Source organism: Lithobates pipiens, unplaced genomic scaffold (assembly GCF_037356315.1).
Source record: "Lithobates pipiens isolate NorthernLeopardFrog02 unplaced genomic scaffold, aLitPip1_a1.2 Scaffold_23, whole genome shotgun sequence".
Classification (NCBI taxonomy): domain Eukaryota; kingdom Metazoa; phylum Chordata; class Amphibia; order Anura; family Ranidae; genus Lithobates; species Lithobates pipiens.
In genome coordinates, this window is record NW_027507785.1 from 121,380,761 (window position 1) to 121,403,066 (window position 22,306).

Consider the following 22,306-nt stretch of genomic DNA (forward strand, 5'->3'; position numbering starts at 1 on the left):
AGGTGAGCCGATCTGGAAACCTGACGGTTCTTGAAGGCCCGCAAAAGTTCCTGAGCATGTAGATTGTCCTCGGGTTCCCAGGAGTTGTCCTCAGGTCCATAACCCTTCCACTTGATGAGGTACTGGGTTACATTACCCCTCTTCCTGCAATCAAGGATTGCTTCAACCTCAAACTCCTCTTCATTGTTCACTATAACAGGTTCGGGTGGGTCGGTGGTGCGGTCAGCAAAGAGATTTGGGGTAACGGGCTTCAGTAAGGTCACGTGAAAGACCGGGTGCACTCTAAAAGAGTCAGGCAGGTTAAGTTCATATGCCACTTCGTTTATCTTCCTTTTTACAGAAAAGGGGCCCATGAATTTAGGGCCTAACTTCTTGGAGGGACAGGCCATCTTAAGGTTGACTGTAGATAACCATACTTGGCTGCCGGGAGCCAGAACGAGTTCTCCCCGTCTCCTTTTGTCAAACGCCCGTTTATAGCATTCCTGGGACCGGGCCATGGTTTCCTTTAGGAGTTGGTTGTTTTTAGAAAAGAAGTCCAATGTCTCGGAAACTGCCGGAACAAGGCATTCTGGGACTGAGCTGGGCAAGAAGGCTGGGTGGAAGCCGTAATTGGCAAAGAACGGTGTCTGGTTGATGGCGGAGTGCAAGGAGTTGTTATAGGCAAACTCCGCCATGGGTAGTAGCGAGACCCAGTCATCCTGCGAGAAGGAAGAAAAACAGCGGATGTACTGCTCCAGGGACTGATTGGTTCTCTCCGTTTGTCCGTTTGTCTGGGGGTGATAAGCGGAGGAAAAGGCCAGTTCAATTTCAAGAGACCCGCAGAGCGCTCTCCAAAACCTCGAGGTGAATTGGGCGCCTCGGTCGGAAACAATACTTGCCGGGATCCCATGCAGCCTTACAACTTCTTTGACAAAGATCTTGGCCGTCTCCATAGCCGAGGGAGTGCCCCTCATCGGGAGGAAATGGGCCATCTTGGACAGCCTATCTACGACAACAAAGATAGTGGAGAACCCCTCGGAAAGGGGGAGTTCCATGATAAAGTCCATCGAGATCATTTTCCACGGTCTCTCAGGGACAGGTAAAGGTTTCAGTAGGCCCCAAGCCCGCGTCCGGCTGTTTTTATTTCGGGAGCAAGTGCTGCACGAGTCCACATAGTCCTTGCAGTCCTTAAGAAGTTGAGGCCACCAAAAGGTGCGCTGAATCAGTTCGGCAGTCTTCCGGGTACCAAAGTGTCCGGCCATCTTATGATCGTGGCAGAGTTCCAACACGTTTACCTTCAAGGCTTCAGGGACCACAATCTTGCCTTTATGCCAGAACAACCCCTCACTACAGCTGACCTCGGGGCTCGGGGGCATTCCAACAGAAGCCTGTCTGATCCGGGAGATAAGGTCCCCTTGGAGGAGCAAGAAGTTCCCAGAAGGGAGAATAGTATCAGGAGGCCGAGTCTCTTCAGGGATAGAAAACATACGTGACAGGGCATCCGGCTTGACATTCTTAGAACCAGGTCTATAGGTGATATGAAATTGAAACCGGGAAAAAAAAAGAGCCCATCTGGCTTGCCGTGGTCTAAGTCTTTTGGCAGTTCTCAAATATTCCAGGTTTTTGTGGTCGGTGTAAACCAGGATGGGATGTGCAGCACCTTCCAATAAGTAACGCCACTCCTCCAGAGCCGCCTTAATGGCCAGAAGTTCTCGGTCCCCAACATCATAGTTCCTTTCGGATGATGACAGTTTGCGAGAAAAGAACGCCACCGGGAAAAGAAGGGCCTTGGCACCCTGCCGTTGGGATAACACCGCCCCCACAGCGATTTCCGAGGCATCCACTTCCAGAACGAAGGGTAAGGCTGGGTCCGGATGTTTTAGAATAGAGGCAGAGGTGAACAGCATCTTAAGTTTTTCGAAGGCCAGCTGTGCCTCAGGGGTCCAAGAGAATCGGGTACCCTGCCTGGTCAGTTCGGTGATGGGAGCAATAATCGCAGAGAAACCCCTGATAAATTTCCGGTAAAAGTTGGAAAAACCGACGAAACGTTGTACGCCCTTCCTGTCCACAGGTGCAGGCCAGTCCAGGATGGCAGATACTTTTTGGGGGTCCATCTTGATGCCCTCCACAGATATAACCAGGCCCAGGAATTGGATGGACTGGCGTTCAAACTCGCATTTTTCGAGTTTCGCGTAGAGCCCGTGTACCCTGAGACGAGCTAGCACACTACGGACATGTCTACGATGGTCTTCCAAGGATGAGGAAAAGATTAGGATATCATCCAGGTATGCAATTACGTATAGATCCAGGTAGTCGCGAAAGATGTCGTTGACAAAATGTTGAAAAGTTGCGGGTGCATTACACAGCCCGAAGGGCATGACAAGGTACTCGTAGTGCCCAAAACGAGTACGAAACGCTGTCTTCCACTCGTCTCCTTCTCGGATACGGATTAAATTGTAAGCTCCGCGAAGATCCAATTTCGAAAAGATGACTGCAGACCCCAGCCTCTGGAACAACTCGGGTACTAGGGGTAAAGGGTAACGGTTTTTGACAGTTATCTTATTCAATTCCCGATAGTCAATGCATGGACGTAAGGAATGGTCCTTTTTTTCGACGAAAAAAATGCCAGCACCGGCAGGGGAAGTAGACGGACGGATAAACCCTTTCTTTAGGTTTTCGTCAATATACTCCTTCAGCGTGCCTAACTCCTGTTCCGTTAATGGAAAAATTCTCCCAAAGGGGACTTCGGTACCTGGTAACAGTTCAATAGGGCAGTCATAAGGCCTGTGGGGGGGAAGAATATCTGCGCCTTTTTTGCTGAAAACATCCACAAAGTCCTTGTAGGGTTCCGGAACGGTCTGAAGCAATTTTGGATCGACATCCAAACAGAGAAGTTGAGAGGAGTTGCATGTCGGTCGGGCCAAGCAGTGTTGTTGACAGTAATCGGAAAGAAACTTGATTTCTCCTGTGGCCCAGTTAATGCTTGGATTGTGGGCCTGCAACCAGGGTATCCCCAGGATAATTGGAAACAAGGGGGAGGAGATGGCATCCAGACGCAGGTGCTCCTGGTGACAGGTGCCCATAGTAGCCAGCAGAGGAACAGTCTCTTGAGTGACAGGACCGGAACTAAGGGCGGAGCCATCGGCTAGATGTACAGCAAGCCCCTGAGCCTTGGGTATGAGCGAGATGTGATGGTTGGCAGCAAAGGTCAGATCGATAAAGCAGCTGCATGCTCCGGAGTCAATGATGGCTGACACTGGAAAACTCCCTCCTGGAAGCTGCAAAGTGAGGAGAAGGGCAAGGTGAGAACTGGGTTTTCGTAGAACAGAGGCACACGTGAAGGAAGAGGAAACACACTTACGTGTCTTGTTGGGGCAAGCCCTGACATAATGCCCAGGTTCACCACAGTAGAGACATAAGTTAAGGGTACGTCTGCGCTGCTTTTCTTCAGGGGTCAAGGAGGGCCGGAGTAACCCGAGCTGCATTGGTTCCGGAGCTTCCAGAGCGGGAGCAGAAGAGGTAGACGAGAACTGACCAGCAGAACTGGGAACCTTGGGGAGCACCCAGGTAGGACGGAAGTGGCTGGAGGACCTCTCCGACCGGCGTTCCCTTAACCGGCGGTCAATCTGAATGGAGAGGTTGACTAACTCATCCAGGGTTTGTGGTATTCCTACCCGTGCCAACTCATCCTTAAGGGGGTCAGAAAGTCCCATCCGGAATTGGTGACGCAAGGCGGCGTCATTCCAATCCGTGTCGGAGCTCCAACGGCGAAACTCCACTGCATAGTCCTCGGCCGCTCTGCGACCTTGTTGGAGAGAGTGTAGTGCGGCTTCTGCGGTCACAGTCAACTGAGGGTCCTCATAGAGCTGAGACATGGCCAAGAAGAAGTTGTCAAGGCTATCCAGGGTTCCAGATTTCTGCTCCAGTAAACGATGGGCCCAGGTTTGAGGCTCGCCGGACAACAGGGATATCACAAAGCCCAACTTGGTTGCCTCTAGAGAGAATGTCCGGGGCTGCAGTGCGAAGTACAGTTCGCAGGAGTTGCGAAACGCACGATACTTGGTGCGATCGCCGGAAAACCTCTCGGGTGTAGGTACCCTTGGCTCTGGAGGGAGCATCACTACGGAGGGTGCAGATGAAAGACCGGTGGGGGAGGTTCCTTGAGGGTTAGATGAGGAGGACAAGGCTTGGACTTGCTCCTCCAACCTTGAGTAGCCATCCTGGAGACTCTTCACGGCTTGGGTCAGACCGGTCAAATGTCTGCATAACTCATCCATAGGGGAGGCCCCCTGCCCGGACTCAGTCATGGCTGCCTGATACTGTTAGGCTGGCACTTACCGAACCGATGAGTCCGCTTGGGCAGAGGGTGGTCTCCCGTACGTGTCCGACTTACAACCCCTGATAGAGCAGACAGGTGGCTGAGAGTGCGGAGTGGTAAGAGAGCCTGTGATATGGCTCCAGGAGCAGGAACTTGCAGGAAGCTTCCGGCAGCAGGTGTGTAGATAGGACACAGGCAAACTGGGTACAGAACAGGAGCAGAGCAGGCAAGTCCGGGTGCAGGCAGGGTACGGCAACAGGCGGGCAGCAGAGGCACAGAAGGAGCAGGCAAAAGAGAGGTCAAACAGGCCGAGGTCAGATGCAGGCAGAGGTCAGCGGTGTCAAGGGAAAGCCGGGTCGTCAGGAGATAAGCAACAGGAACACAGGATACGAACAACGGGACAGGAACCGAGAAGCTGTTGATCAGGCAGCACCTGGGAGAAGTCAGTGGCAGACCTAAATAGGCCGTTTGGCGCCAAGCACCGCGCACACGCGTGCGCCTACGCGCGCGGGCGCGCGCACGGGCGCACGCGCACCCGCGGGCGCGCGCCTAGGCGCGCGCGCGCCCCCGAACGCCGGCAGACACACCAGCGGTACCCGAAGTGCCCACCACAGCGCGCTGACGCACGCCAGCGCCAGCAGGGGCACGTGAGGGCACACACCGACGCGCACCAGCGCCCACAGGAGCGCGCGACACCGCACGCACAGGAACACGCACCCCAGCACGCACCGCAGGACATCGGCGCGCACCAACACGGGCAGCACCGCGACCAACCAGGTAACGACCCTGACAATAGCGTCTCCTCCCTCCTCGTTAGGAAACACCTTCTTCCTCCAGACTTTAAAGGGAGGCGCCTCCCTACCACACCTCAGTTGTAGAAGAGAACCTCCGGCCCTGGCTGGAACACATAAACATATACGTTAGTCACAGCGTAGCATAATACAATACCATAGGGCGGGATGTTGCTGTCCTGAAAGACTTCTGGAAAACAAGTTACCGGTAAGTCTAACTTGGTCTTTCCCAAGGCGTCATTCAGGACAGCACCTGAGAGGATAACAGAGACTTACCCCCTTAGGGCGGGACAACAGCTTGCAGGACCTTTCTGCCAAACGCTTGATCGCTGGCCGAAGTGAGGTCCAGTGTATAACGTTTCACAAATGTGTGAAAACTCGACCATGTCGCCGCCTTGCAGATCTGCTCAGGGGTGGCACCAGTTCTCTCTGCCCATGTAGATGCCAGAGCCCTGGTTGAATGTGCACAAATGCCTGCTGGAGGGGATAATCCTGCCTGGGAATATGCCTCCGAGATAGATAATTTCAGCCATCTAGCTAAAGTAACTTTAGAAGCTTGGAAACCCTTTTTACTTCCTGAGAAAAGTACAAACAGTGAATCTGAACGTCTGAAGGACTCCGTCCTTTCTAGATAACTCAACAGAGTCGTCCTGGTGTCCAACATGTGGAAAAGAGTCTCCTTATCTCCTTTGGGGTTAACGCAAAAGGTTGGAAGTACTATGTCCTGTATACGGTTCTGAACTGAAGCTACCTTCGGTAAGAACTTTGCATCTGTTCTAAGAATAACTCTGTCAGGAAAAATGGATAGATACGGTTCTTTAACTGACAGAGCATTTAGCTCACTGATCCTGCGTGCAGAGACAATGGCAATCAGAAAAACGGTCTTTAATGTGAGAAACCTAAGGGGCACCTCCTCAAGGGGCTCAAAAGGACACTTTGTTAGAGACTGTAGGACTACCGACAAATCCCATCTAGGAAAAACCTTAATAGGTGCTGGCCTAGACCTTTTAAGGTCTCTAAAGAATCTGATCACCAGCGGATCTGAGGCCACAGATCTTTCCAAGAACACTGACAGAGCTGCTACCTGCACTTTCAGGGTACTAACTGCTAGTCCCTTGTCTGCTCCATCTTGTAAAAACTCCAAGATGGAGACAAGGCTCCCTGGCACCTGGGCGGCTGAAAAACACCATGTTTTATAACGCTTCCAAACCTTAGAATAAATGGCCCCTGTAACCCTTTTTCTACTTGCCAAAAGGGTAGAGATCAAACGGCTGGAAAACCCCTTGCTCCTAAAGAGCTGCCTTTCAGAAACCAGGCCATGAGGGCCAAACTGGCCACTCCTGGATGGTTTACTGGGCCCTGCAACAACAGATCGTGCCTGAGGGGCAGATGCCAACAAGGCTTGATTGCCAGACCTAGAATTGTCGAAAACCAGGCCCTCTTTGGCCAAAAGGGCGTGATTAGAATAACTGCCAATGATTCTAACTATATTATTATTTCCATATAATCATGTTTTACTACCAGCCAACCAACATTTTACTGAAGAGAATGATATTACAATTCATTAGAGACCAAATATGATAAGGCTCAAAATAATATATCTGGGACATCTAATATGATCCACAAACCTCCTGCACTTTGTTAAATACATGTGTTTTTGGTGCCTAACTGCTTGTATTTTACATGTATCTTGTATTTTAGTGTATCTCCTTCCTATTAAAATAATGCCATCACAGCAGGAATTATGGAAAATGAGTACAGTTGTGAGTTGAGATGTATGGAAGTTTTGTTTTAGGTCAAATATAACCAGACTTACAGATGAGTAATTTCTCAATGTGCATCTCTCTTAGCTGCCCACACAAACATGTGTCTTCAGCATTTTGGAGAAACAAGGCCAGCACTGTGTGCAATAAGACTTCCCTATTTTCTGCACACAGTATGGGCATATCAGACCTCTAATCTATAAATATCAAAGTAAGCCCCGTCCTCTGAATTTCTACAGAACCAATTCCTTTTATAACAACTTTGTATATAGCTGGAGCATGAATCACATAAAAATATTTGTTCACTTATACAAAATTAAAATCACACACCATGGTACATAAAAACGTTCTGGGTGGTTGGATAACTGGCTAATGAGTCAGTCATAATGTACACTCATACTGACCTAACCACTTGACCTCTGGAAGATTTTACCCCCATTTTGTAAAGAAAAGACAAATAATAGTTTTTACTTTCTGCTATAAAACATATCCAATAAAATGCATTTTTTAAATTTTATTTCATAGATTTTGGCTAAAATGTATTCTGCTACAATAAGTTTATATTGATTGGTTTGCATTAAAGTTATAGTATCTGCAAACTATGGTATACTGTATATCATTGGTGCTCAACCTGTGGCCCTCCAGCTGTTGCTTAACTACAAGTCCCATCATGCCTCTGCCTTTGGGAGTCATGCTTTTAGTTGTCAGCCACTTGTAATGCCTCAGGGGACTTGTAATTTTGCAACAGCTGGAGGGCCACAGGTTGAGCACCCATACTGTATATACTGGAATTTTATTTTTTTATACTACTAATGGCAGCGATATAACAAGACTGCAATAGTGCAGCGGACAGTCTGACACTAACTGACGCTGGGGGAACTGACTAACTGTCACTTACATCACCAGTGACAATAATACAGTGATCAGTGATAATACCAGCCCTCAAAAATTCCACTCGCCTGCTCGCATTTTGCGAGTGGATTTTGAGATTTTGAGGGCTGGCGAGCTATGGCTGCCTGGGAGTGGGGGGGGGGGGCGAGCACTGCCGACAGCCTGGGTGAAATGGGGATCCTTCTCCTAGGGATCATGGAGGGGAAGAGTTCCTCTCCTCCCCTGCACAGGTAGGGTGCATAGTGGACACAGGCTGCATGGTGGGCACAGGCCGAATGGCAGCCACATTCGACTGATCTTCCTCTGACTGAACGAAGCCTCAGCAACACGTTTTCCAGCACCAGGAAATGGTAACCTCCCAGGGTCTGCAAATTTGTTACAAAACCTTTCATCAAAGGCCTCCTGAAGATGTTTCATCTTCTGCGAAGGCAGGATTGGTTCTGCAACTTTACCCTTGCAGGCTTTGCAGAGTCAGAGAGTCCATGCAGTGTAAATTTGCAGAGGCATTTGATTCTGAGTCCTCTGGGTCACTAAGGATCTCATTATCTGTAACAAACTCCTCCCAGCGACGTACAACTCCTTGGCTTTCTGGGGACTAAAAACTATCCCTTTAAGACTGCTACTGAGACAATCCTCCTCCTTTTTTCCTGTGTGTTTGGCACAGGAATGCTATCTGGATGAAAGCAGCCTTGAGAGGAAAAGAAGTCCTCCTCTTCCTCCCGCTGTTCTGCCTCAAGTGCCTGGTCCATGGTTCCACAAAGCGCGTGCTCCAGCAGGAAGACTAGAGGGACAGTGTCACTGATGCATGCATTGTTGCTGCTCACTATCCTTGTGGCCTCCTTAAATGGTGACAGGACAGTGCACGCACCCTTGATCAGTAGCCACTGATATGGCGAAAAAAAGACAAGCTCCCCTGTCCTGGTGCCATACTCGCATAGGTACTCGTTGACGGCCCTCTGTGTGTGCAGTCGCTGCAGCATTGCCATCTTTGAGTTCCACCTGGTGAGTATTTCACAAATGAGGCAGAGCACTGGCATTGTATGGTGGAAATGACCACAGACTTTTCTGGCCAGCCTCAGGAGATCTTGTAAGCCTGGGTACTTGGTCAAGAACTGCTGCACCACCAAATTCGGGACGTGTGTCAAACATGGAACATGGGTCAAGTGTCCCTGTCAGAGGGTGGAGAGAAGGTTGGTGCCATTGTCGCATACAACCATTCCTGGCTGAAGCTGGTGTAGCGTGAACCACCTCTGATCCTGCCCCTGCAGAGCTGACAGAATCTGTGCCCCAATGTGGCTCCTGTCCCCTAGGCAGACCAACTCAACACCGCATGACATCTTTTAGTCTGACGGCTTACGTAGCCCCTTGAACGCTTATGGAGCACTGCTGGTTCAGAGGACAAATCTGCAGCAGAGGCCATAGAGGAATAAGAAGAGGAGGGGTGGAGGAGAAAGCTGTGGAAGAATCACCACTAGCATTTTGGAGGCATGGTGACGGAATAAGCTCCAACAACACTGAACCCTGTCTTGCATCCTTCCCAGCTGCCAGTTACCCAGTGCACCATGAAGGAAAGGTAACGTCCCTCCCTGCCCATGCTTGCTGGACCATGAGTCAGCAGTAATATGAAACTTACTGCTGACCACCCTGTCCGACAAGGCCAAAACATTGCCTTCCACATACCGGTAGAGAGCTGTAATGGCCTTCCGTGAAAAGAATTGGTGTTTTGGAACCTGCCACTGAGGTACAGTACATTTGACAAATTCACAAAAGGGGGCAGAGTCTACAGCTGAAAAGGCAGCAGTTGCATTGCTAGCAATTTGGCCAAGCTAGCATTTAGACGCTAAGCATGTGGAGACCAAATATCTTTTTATGGTTCAGTCACTGGGTTTAGACATTAATGGCTGTGTGTTGAGTTATTTTGAGGGGACAGCAAATTTACACTGTTATATAAGCTGTACACTCACTACTTTACATTGTAGCAAAGTGTTATTTCTTCAGTGTTGTCACATGAAAAGATATAATACAATATTTACAAAAATGTGAGGGGTGTACTCACTTTTTCTTCTTGTGTGCTGTACACTGAGATTAGACAGTAGCTGTAACTGACTTACACTCCCTGACTTATAGTACAAACAGTACACCACCGAATGCACTGTAGATATAGGTTACACTGGATGCAGAGTATATATTTGCCACTGCCACTAACTGAATAACCTGCCTGCTTAATCTAACTCAAGCTATCTCTCTGTCCACGCCAACAACACTACACATGGTTGCCATGTAAGCAGCCTTATATAGTATGGGGCGTGGACTTAGTCCCCCTGAGCCATGATTGGCCAAAGGCACCCTGCCTTTGACCATATATGGCACTCAGCAGAGCGCACTGTAATTGGCCAAAACATGCAGGTCAGGTGCATGCTTTGGCCAATCATCTGTGTGTGTGTGTGTGTGTGTGTGTGTGTGTGTGTGTGTGTGTGTGTGTGTGTGTGTGTGTGTGTGTGTGTGTGTGTGTTTGCTGTGGGTGTTTATTTAATCATTTCATAATTAACTCTTCAATCAAGATTTTATCAAACACACCAAGGCATACATACTATATATATGCTCCCAGATCACACCAAGGTTACTTACCTTGGCGCTTCATTACGTAATAAGATAGCTCCCAATGTCATTGAACCTCCAACTAGACCCATTTTTTCATAATTTAAAGGGATAGTATCCATTTCGCAGGTGTAACGTGTGCCATCATAATGTGTGCAGTAGGAGGAAGTCAGATACGTTTGAGTTCACTGTCACGAATCGTATATATATCGGACAAAGCACTTCACCACATGTGCGACTGAATTCAAATCTGCTATTTATGTAAGCTTTCTACTTTTTGCGGTGTCCAAGATGGCGCACTGAGCGGATGCATGTGAGAGCTCCGCCAGAATCTGAGGCTTCTCTCCCCTTTCCAGGCACCTACGGACACAGACTTGAGGCTGAAGACTTCCCCATGCACCGCTGTTCTTCCCAGACAACGAAAGGATGGGGTAAGAAATATGTTTTCCCCACGGTACTGGAGGAACCCGTCTCGGCCTGTGCAGACTGCGTGGGGGCCCATTGTAGACCTCCATTAATATGGTGTCCCAGACAGAGTCTCAGGAGCAACCCCCCGCTGCCACAGCCTGGCCACACAGAAGTTTTAGAAGTTTTAGCGGCCATTGCCAAATGCCATGAGTCTGTCACATCCCTCACCACAAAGGTGGTGTCATGGTTATGCAATAGAGTTCATCTGCTTACCTGTCTCCATGTGTTCATTTCTAGAGACCAGCCGACCCTCAGCTGACTGCTTTTATAATCCATCCTCTGGCATGGCTCCACCCTAGCTCCTATCAGAGAACTCTATATTAACCTGTGCACTGCAGGCCAGCCCTGCTGATCAACCTTTGTGTGTTAGCTTCCTGTTACCTACCGTGTGCTCTGCTGTTGTTACGTTACCGACTTTGGCGTGCCCTTGACTATCCATGTTTGCCTGTGATCCTGACCTTTTGGCGTGTCCCTGACTATTCCTGTCTGCTTGTGGCCCCGACCTTGGCTTGTCCCTCACCATCCCTATCCTCCTGTTGCCTACTGTGGGTGTGAGCTGGGGGACCCTGGGGGTCGCGACCTGGAGCCAGTTGCAGCCAAGTCCATCCTCACCACTAGAGGCTTTGGTGAACACCTGCTGGCTTAGACTCCGCGCCCCAGGGAATCTTACGTTCTAACCCCGGTGGGATCCATCTTGGTGTTCTGGCGTCCCTGCCTTCCTATCACCTTGACCCCTGTCCGCAGCAGTCAGCCGCAGGGTCCACAACCTTGCGGTGCACTCCTGATCCCTACGGTGTGCATCTGCCACCTGGCCCCAAGGTGACCTGACAGGTAGACGCTCTTCAGCTTGATGTGGGGCTCATCAGGCTGCACTTGGACAAAATGAGGTCCAGAATTTCTTCTGCTGAACAGTGCCTGAGCCACACAGAAGACATAGTGAACACACTGCAGACCTACACACGCTGCACACTAAGATTAGAGCATTAGAATACAAAGCCGAGGATGCTGAGAACCGTAATAGAAGGAACAACCTCCGCATTATAGGCAGAGGGTATAGAGGGGCTTCATCCGACTGACTGTGTGGAAAAAATCCTGAGCACCCTTTTGCCCTTAGCCCAATTCTGGCCCTTCTATGCGGTAGAGAGGGCCTACCGTATCCCCCCTAAGCCAGGCCCACCAGGATCATCACCCCATACTTTTATACTAAAGTTTCTGAACTTTAGAGACTGGGATGAGGTACTCAGAGCAGCAAGGGTACAGGGAAATCTGGCATATGAAAACAGCAAAATCCTAATTTTCCTTGATTACTTTGTGGAAACGCAGAAATTGAGGCGCTCATTTGATCAAGTAAAAGCAGCCATGCTGCTCAAGGGTATCAAGTACAGTGTCTTATTCCCTGCACTCCTACGGGTGCAAGATGGCTAATCGACAAAATTCTTCACCTCACCCAGAGATTCTTCTGCATTGCTGGACTCCCTGCCCCCACACCACTGAAGGTGCTGACCTAACTGTCCTGGAACTTGCCCCCTGATTTGGTTTGCAACACCTGTCTCACTTGACTGCCTAACATCTCAATATTTTGTCATGGGGCTGCTGAGGATCACTGGGGGGTAATATCTCCCCGACAGGAGAAATGTCTTTTGGACCTTGTTCGTTCAATGCACCTTGTTGTGCCTACTGTGAGTCATTAGTTTCCAACATTGAAAGATTTGTGTCCCTGGTTTACCCAGGTGATCTAAGGCCGCTGTGGTCATCTTGCTAAGTTTCAGCAATCATTACACCATGTGCTGGTGTCACCACTGCATAAGCAAGGCTTGCTGGAAAGACTCTGATCAGCTAGACTCAATGTGCAGGAATGTGCTTTCCATATCAGTGTGAAAATGCTCTGGAAGAGACTCCCTAGATACTATTACTGTTCCTGTGGCAGGCTCTAGTGATCTGTGAAACTACAGGTTCAACACTTAAAGAGGAGTGGCACCTTAAAAAATAAATATTAAAAGTCAGCAGCTACAAATACTGCAGCTGTTGACTTTTAATAAATATACACTTACCTGTTCCAGGGTCCAGCGATGTCGGCAGCAGATGACGAGCAATCGCTTGTCTCTCAACTGCCCCCGCCGCCATCCTCTGTCAGGCAATCGGGAAGTGAATCGTTACGGCTTCACTGCCTGGTTCCCTACTGCGCCGCCATCCTCTGCCCCTGCCGCCATCCTCTGTCAGGGAATCAGGAAGTGAATCGTTATGGCTTCACTGCCTGGTTCCCTACTGCGCATGCATGAGTCGCGCTGCGTGTCTTCGCTGGTCCCCCTTGTGTCCTGGGAACTGTGTGTTTCCCAGAACACAAAGGAGGGAGGGGCATCTGCAGCTAGCTATTCCCGGAAGTGGGTGCAGATACCTGGATTATACAGGTATCTGCACCCCCCTCCCCCGAAAGGTGCCAATTGTGGCACCGGAGGGGGGGGTTCCAATGAGCGGAACTTCCACTTTAGGGTGGAGGTCCGCTTTAATAACTGTGGTCTGCTGCTGGAAATCTATTCCCCCTGCACTTCATCCTCACTGAGAGCTGTACTTTGACACACTGATCTCCTCCTGCACATTTCCCCTACTGCTATGGGTGCCTCCTGCACCATCCTTTCATATACCCCAGTTGGGCTATTTTTATATATTCTGACGAAGCCTTAACACATCTTTTTCAACTTTCTGAGGACAAAATCCATCAGATTTTGGTCCAAACTTGTCTAGCATACACACGGTCACACAAAGTTGTCGGAAAATCTGATCGTTCACACGGTGATGTAGAACACATACGACGGGACTATAAACAGGCCAGTAGCCAATAGCTTTCGTCTTTTTTTCTGAGGATGCGGGGCAATTTGTCCAATTGGAATTATCTACACACGATCGGAAATTTAAACGATCGGATTTTGTTGTCGGAAAATTTTAGATCCAGCTCTCAAACTTTGTGTGTCGGAAATTCCAACGGAAAAAGTCAGATGAAGCCCACACATAATCAGATCTTCCGACAACATGATCTGATTGCAAAAGTCCGACTATGTGTACAGGGTATAAGACTACACCCACTGGTTCACGCCCTCTGCCATTGGGTGTATAATGTTTGGGGATTCAAGCATTCCTTAGTTGGGGTGGGGGATGGGGGGTAGGGTTAATGTCGGGTTTGTTACTTTTTTTTGTTGTAACAGGTGCTTTGTGTTATAGATGCTCAGAAAGGAAAAGTAGATACTGTTATAGTATCTACTGTTATACCTGCTATGTTCAGGGCTGGGATGCTGCCTCCGCAAGCTTTCTCCCCGGTCCAAACTTATCATATATACCCCAAATGTCTCAGTTTACAATAACATCGTGGAATGTGAGATGCCTTAACCCTATGGTTAAGAGCTCCCTGGTGTTCCATTTCCTCAGCAAGCATAACCCCCACATATGTATTCTGCAGGAAACACACTTGCAGGGACACAACACAATTTGCCTTCAAAAACCATGAGTGGGTCAAAACTATCACACAACCTATTCCACATATGCTCGTGGGGTCAGCATCCTAGTCCGGTAATCTCTGCCCTTTAGACCTATTGAAATTAAGACTGACAGAGAGGGCAGATATGTCATTATTCATGCCTCAATCTATGACAGGAATGTTGTGTTGGTGGGGCTATATCTACCCCCGTCGGCCTCAATTCAGATACTCCATGAAATTATGCAAATAGTGGTTTGGCCAGACTCCAACCTTGTCTTTCTGATTGGTGATTTTAATATGGTTCCACATGCAGTTCTAGATAGGTTGTCTGCCTCAACCCAAGACTCTCTGGATCTCCGACAATGGGCTGGCACGTCCACCCTGACGGACGTCTGGAGACACATGTACCTGAAACAAAGGGAATACACAATACACTTGTCATTCCACTACTTTTAGGACCCTGTCCAGAATAGATTTGGCTTTCGCCTTGAGCCTGACTCTACTCTGTGTCTGGGATATGTCTGTGCTTCCTACAGGTATTAAAGCAATAAAAATCTGCGCTTAGAACAAGACAATAGGCTTGCAGCCTTCCCTACTAAGCCGCCTAATGAGGGCTGAGATATAATTATTAACAAAAAGAATGAGTTAATTGGTACTACCTAAATATTAAAAGGTGAAAGACCCTGATCGCTCTTTACATGATGTGTCTATACTTAGTGTAGGTGATATGTATAGGTGTAATACTTCCCTTAATAACAAACCATACCCAAGTTAAAGTGGTGTTGCCACCAAAAAAATAAAACTACTTAAAATTCTTAAAAAAAATCAAAAAAAAATAATTGGCAAAAAAAAAATTTTTTACTCACCTCTAAATACCGGTTGCTAGGGGGTCCCTCGTAGTCTGCCTTCTTCATTGCCCGGGCTGGTGACATCACTTCCCCTCGCGCCGCACATTCACCTGGGACCTGTCATGTGTCCCAGGTGACTGAACGGCGTATCACGGCGCCCTGCGCCGCTCGCGCATGCGCAGTGGGTGCCCGGCTGTGAAGCCACAGCCGGGTGCCCACAGTATGCATGACGGCGCCGCGAGCGGAGCGGGGAGCGAGGGGGGGGCTTCGTTCCCCCGCATCGCTGGACCCTGGGGCAGGTAAGTGTCCGATTATTAAAAGCCAGCAGCTGCAGTATTTGTAGCTGCTGACTTTTAATTTTTTTTTTTTAGGGGGTACCCCACTTTAAAGTGCATACAGTGAATTAGATTAAATTCCCATAATTAAAGTGGGAACAGTGTTAAATAAAATGTGCTGCCTCCACTAAGGGAGTACCTGTGATTATACAAGATATATATGTAAATGTGATAAATACTAGAAAAAATTTAAATATATGGTGCAAAGGCAATGACCATGAGTTCATATAAACCAGCACAAAAGAGTTGTAGATAACCAGTCCAGTTCATAAGTGCTGAGGCAAATCAAGGCACTGTGACCAGCATGCTTGGCCAATCACAGCGCCGGCAGCGAGGAGAGCCATAATTGGCCACAGGCTGGATGCACGACGGCCTTGTGTAGTGTGTTGCGCCGTTCATAGAGAGAAGGATAGGCAGGGACAGTGTCTAGATTTCTTGTGATTGAACCTAGCGCAGTTACAGTGCTTGTATTCTGCCCCCTGCACAGTATACACCTGAAGCAACCCCAATTGCTGGTGCTGTTCTGTTCCTAAACCACAGGCATCTGCAGCAGTTAGGGTGGATGTATTGTGCCTCCTGCACAGTATACACCTGAAGCTACCCCCAATTGCTCGTGTTGTTCTGGTCCTATACCACAGGCAGCCGCAGCAGTTACAGTCCGTGTATTGTGCCATCTGCACAGTATACACCTGAAGCTACCCCCAATTGCTTGTGTTGTTCTGTTCCTATACCACAGGCAGCTGCAGCAGTTATAGTTGGTGTATTGTGCCACCTGCACAGTATACACCTGAAGCTACCCCCAATTGCTGGTGTTCTGTTCCTATACCACAGGCAGCTGCAGCAGTTACAGTCGGTGTATTGTGCCATCTGCACAGTATACACCTGAAGCTACCCCCAACCAATTGCTCGTGTTGTTCTGTTCCTATACCACAGGCAGCTGCAGCAGTTACAGTCTGTGTATTGTGCCACCTGCACAGTATACACCTGAAGCTACCCCCAATTGCTCGTGTTGTTCTGTTCCTATACCACAGTCAGCTGCAGCAGTTACAGTCAGTGTATTGTGCCATCTGCACAGTATACACCTGAAGCTACCCCCAATTGCTTGTGTTGTTCTGTTCCTAGATCACAGGCAGCTGCAGCAGTTAGAGTCGGTGTATTGTGCCACCTGCACAGTATACACCTGAAGCTACCCCCAATTGCTGGTGTTGTTGTGTTCCTATACCACAGGCATCTGCAGCAGTTACAGTCATTGTATTGTGCCTCCTGCACAGTATACACCTGAAGCTACCCCCAAATACTTGTGTTGTTCTGTTCCTAGACCACAGGCAGCTGCAGCAGTTATAGTGGGTGTATTGTCCCTCTGCACAGTATACACCTGAAGCTACCCCCAATTGCTTGTGTTGTTGTGTTCCTATACCACAGGCATCTGCAGCAATTACAGTCGGTGTATTGTGCCACCTGCACAGTGTAGACCGGAGGCTACCCCAATTGCTCGTGTTCTTCAGTTCCTATACCACAGGCAGGCAGCTGCAGTAATTACAGTCGGTGTACTGTGTCATCTGCTCAGTGTGCACCTAAAGCTACCCCAATTGCTGGTGTTCTCATCTCCCTGCAGGCCATTCGTATATCTGGAAGGCCAACAAGAAGAGGCAGACAGTCACGAGCCAATAAAAGAGGGCAAGCAGGCTCTGTGTCCAGAGGCAACAGTGCTGGTCGTGGATGCGGTACATCATCATCAGCACGTGGCCATGGGACACGCTTGTCCCTATTTTCGGTAGCTGGACGCGTTCAGCCGCAACATGCCAAAGACTTGGTAGAGTGAATGACCAAGCCCTTCTCATCCTCTCTCACTCAGGCTCAGGTTACTGGCAAAGCAGCTGACAACGTGTCCTCTTCACTCCTCTCAATGGCATCAGTCACTCCTTCCCTAGACCCACCATGTCCTCCTGAGGAGTCCCCCAAGCTGTTAGAGCCCAGTGTTGGGTACATGTTTCAGGAGGATTCCCAGCGTTTTGAAGGTTCTGATGATGATACCCAGCTAGAGGAAGGCAGTAGCATGAGCCCAGAGAGAGGGGATGCTCAAGAAGGACAGCAATCTGGCAGTCATGTTGCACCAGCTGCAGCATACTGCCAGGCTTGTTCCAGTGATGAAGAGGGAGGGGATGATGAGGTCACTGACTCCACATGGGTGCCTGATAGGAAAAAGGAGGAGGAGGAGGAGGCACATCTCCAATGAGGCAGGATGTTCTCCAGGGGCCAGCTTAAGGGCAGCACACCGACTGAATCACACCGCAGAGCTACAACTGTGCAGGGCGCTGCCTCTGCGCATTATTCCAAAAGTTCTTTGGTGTGGGCCTTTTTTGAGACGAGTGCAACAGATCGCACCGCTGCTATTTGCAACATATGTCTCAAGCATATCTCGTGTGGCCAAAACATCAGCTGCTTGGGCACCACATGCTCGAACAGACATATGTTGACCTGCCATGCAGCTCATTGGCAAGCGTACCTTAAAGACCCACACCAAAGAACAAAGCGGACCTCTCCTTGTTCCTCATCAGCTGGGATCTCCAACCCCACTATATCTTCAGTCCTCTCTGAAACCTGCACGGAGAGGAATGAAGGTGTAGAATTAGGTGTGTCACAGCCAAGTACTTGCGGGCACTCTGCTAGCAGTACACAGACGTCCGATTGTACCAGGAAAATTTCCCTGCCCCAGCTGCTGGACTGTCGAAAGAAGTTCACTCCCAGCCATCTACATGCCCAGCGGTTGAATGCTAGCTTGGCTAACTTGCTAGCACTTCAACTGCTGCCTTTTCAGTTGGTAGACTTAGCCCCCTTCCGTGAGTTTGTGCAATGTGCGGTTCCTCAGTGGCAGGTTCCTAAATGCCATTTTCTCATGGAAGGCGATTCCGGCTCTACTGGCACGTGGAAGGCAATGTCAATGCCTCGCTGGACAGGGCGGTCAGCAGTAAGGTGCATATTACCACTGACTCATGGTCCAGCAGGCATGGACAGGGACGTTTCACGGTGCATTGGGTCACTCTTCTGGCAGCTGGGAAGGATGCAGGACAAGGTACAGTAGTGTTGGAGGTTGTTCCACTACCAAGCCTTCAAAATGCTACTACTGGTTGTGACATAGCTCTCTCCTCCACCCCCTCCTCTTCTTCTTCCTCCATGACCTATTCCTGTGCTTTGTCCCCGGAACCAGTGGTGCTCCGTAGGCGTTCAAGGGGCTACGCAAGTACACAGGCAAAAAGATTCCATACCGTGCTTGCGCTGATGTGCTTGGGGAACATGAGCCACACTGGGGCAGATATTCTGTCAGCTCTGCAGGGGCAGGCTGAGAGATGGTTTAATCCACGCCAGCTTAAGCCAGGAATGGTGGTTTGTGACAATGGCACCAACCTCCTCTCCGCCCTCTGACAGGGACAACTGACCCATGTGGCTTGTGTGGCTCACGTGCTTAACTTGGTGGTGCAGCGGTTCTTGGGCAGGTACCCGGGCTTACAGGATGTCCTGAGGCAGGCCAGGAAAGTCTGTGTTCATTTCCACCGGTCATATAATGCCAGTGCTCGGCTGGCTGAGCTCCAAAAGGAGTTGAACCTGCCCAAGAACCACCTTATCTGTGACATGTCCACCAGGTGGAACTCAACGTTGGCCATTCTGCAGTGGCTGCACATGCAGCAGAGGTCCATCAATGAGTACCTGTGCGACTACGGCACCAGGACAGGGTCAGGAGAGCTCGGTTTTTTTCCCCACGCCAGTGGGCCATGATCAGGGATGCATGCACTGTCCTGTCACCATTTGAGGAGGCCACGAGGATGGTGAGCAGTGACAATGCATGCATCAGTGACACTGTACCTCTTGTCCACCTGTTGGAGCACACTCCTGCGTGGAATAATGGACAGGGCACTTGAGGCAGAACAGAGGCAGGAAGAGGAGGTCTTCCTTGCCTCTCAAGGCCCCCTTTATCCAGACAGTGTTCCTGCTGTCTCACCAATCACACAGGAAGAGGATGAGGAGGAGGATTGTGTCAGCATAGTGGTGGAGCCTGGTACTCAGCATCAGCGGCAGCAGTCTTTCAGGGATGATTTACAGTCCCAAGAAACCCGTGGACTTGTACGTGGCTGGGAGGAGGTGGCTGCGGATCATGCCATCCTTAGTGACCCAGAGGACTCTGGACCAAATGCCTCAGCTAACCTATGATGCATGGCCTCCCTGATCCTGCATAACCTGTGGAAGGATCCTCGTATTCTTTGGATCAAGGAGAGGGATCATTACTGGCTGGCAGCTCTCCTTGATCCATGGTACATGGGTAAGGTTGCTGACCTTATCTTGCCGTCGCAGAGGGAGTAGAGGATGAGATATCTCCGGGAGGCCTCGCAGAAAGGTCTGTGCAACGCGTTTCCAGAGACTGGGAGGTTACAAACTCCTGGTCCTGGACAACGTGTTGCTGAGGCTTCGGTCAGTCACAGAAGGAGCGGTGGAGAAGGTGGTCATCTGACCGATGCGTTCAGACAATTTTTTAGTCCGCAGCCCCAAGGCATGATCGGTTCCAGCAACCATCGCCAGCGTCCGATTTACATGGTGCAGGAATACCTAGGGGCAAGGTCAGACTTGGACACCTTTCCCACTGAAAATCCTCTGGGTTACTGGGTCTTGAGGATGGATCACTGGCCAGAGCTTGCACAGTATGCAATTGAGCTACTGGCCTGTCCTGCATCCTACGTTCTTTCGGAACGCACATTCTATGCTGCTGGAGGCTTTGTAACCGATCACAGGTGCGCCTATCCACCGACTCAGTTGATCGACTGACCTTCATAAAAATGAATCAGTCTTGGATCACCACCAGCTACAAAGCACCTGAAGCTACATAGTTACATAGTTACATAGTTACATAGTTACATAGTTAGTCAGGTTGAAAAAAGACGCAAGTCCATCCAGTTCAACCTTAAAAACAAATAAATAAAATAAAAAATAATCGTACAATCCAAATACCCAATTTGGTACATTTGGTATATTTGCTACAGCAGGGGGAAAAAAATCCTTCCTGATCCCCCAAGAGGCAATCGGATTTTTCCTGGATCAACTTTACCTATGTTAGTACCCAATTATATTATGTACATTCAGGAAAGTATCCAGGCCTTTCTTAAAGCAATCTACTGAGCTGGCCAGAACCACCTTTGGCGGGAGTCTATTCCACATTTTCACAGCTCTAACTGTGAAGAAACCTTTCCGTACTTGAAGATGAAATCTCTTTTCCTCTAGACGTAAAGAGTGCCCCCTTGTCCTCTGGGTTGACCGTACAGAGAACAACTCAACACCAAGTTCACTATATGGACCCCTAATATATTTGAACATGTTGATCATATCCCCCCTTATTCTCCTCTTCTCAAGAGTGAATAAATTCAGTTCCTCTAATCTTTCCTCATAGCTGAGTTCCTTCATGCCTCTTATCAGTTTGGTTGCCCTTCTCTGCACTTTCTCCAGTTCCCCGATATCCTTTTTGAGAACTGGTGCCCAAAACTGAACTGCATATTCCAGGTGAGGTCTTACTAATGATTTGAACAGGGGCAAAATGATATCTCTCTCTCTGGAGTCCATACCTCTCTTAATACAAGAAAGGACTTTGCTCGCTTTGGAAACAGCAGCTTGGCATTGCATGCTATTATTGAGCTTATGATCTACCAAAACCCCCAGATCCTTCTCCACTATGGATCCCCCCAGTTGTACTCCCCCTAGCATGTATGATGCATGCATATTCTTAGCCCCCAAGTGCATAACTTTACATTTATCAAAATTAATTGGGCGACTATGTGGCAGATGAGGTTTAGACAGTGTATTGAGGTCGGCTTGTAAATCGGAGACATCCTGTAAGGACGTTATTCCACTGCATATCTTGGTGTCATCTGCAAAGACAGAAATGTTACTTTTGATCCCAGACCCGATATCATTTATAAAGATGTTAAAAAGTAAGGGTCCCAGCACTGAACCTTGGGGTACACCACTGATAACCTTAGACCATTCAGAGTAAGAATCATTAACCACGACTCTCTGAATTCTGTCTTTTAGCCAATTTTCTATCCATTTACAAACTGATATTTCCAAACCTGTAGACTTTACCTTACACATGAGCCGTGTGTGGGGAACTGTATCGAACGCTTTTGCAAAATCCAAGTATACCACGTCCACCGCCACCCCTCTGTCCAAGGTTTTACTTACCTCCTCATAAAAAGAAATCAGATTTGTCTGACAACTTCTGTCTTTCATGAATCCATGTTGTCTGTTGCTTAAAGTGTTTTTGTTCAGCAAGAACTCGTCGATGTGGTCTTTTATTAAACGCTCCAGTATCTTCCCAGCTATAGAAGTTAAGCTAACAGGTCTATAGTTACTTGGTAAAGACTTTGATCCCTTTTTAAATATAGGCACCACGTTCGCCCTGCGCCAATCCAGTGGGACTATTCCCATCATTAATGAGTCCCTAAAAATTAGATACAATGGCTCTGAAATTACAGAGCTCAATTCTTTTAGGATCCGTGGGTGGATGCCATCAGGACCAGGTGCTTTATCCACCTTTATTCTGTCCAAATATTTCTGGACCATATCACTTTTGAGCCATTGTGAATTTGGGGCTGTGTCACTATCACCCCCATTATGGACATGCGCTCCCCCATGCTCTTTTGTGTACACAGAGCTGAAGAAAGTATTTAATAAATTAGCCTTCTCTTTGTCCCCAGTCACCCACTCTAGATTATTTTGTAAATGGCCTACATGCTCAGACTTGACCTTTTTACTATTAATATATTTGAAGAATTTTTTGGGGTTTGTCCTACTATCTTTTGCAAT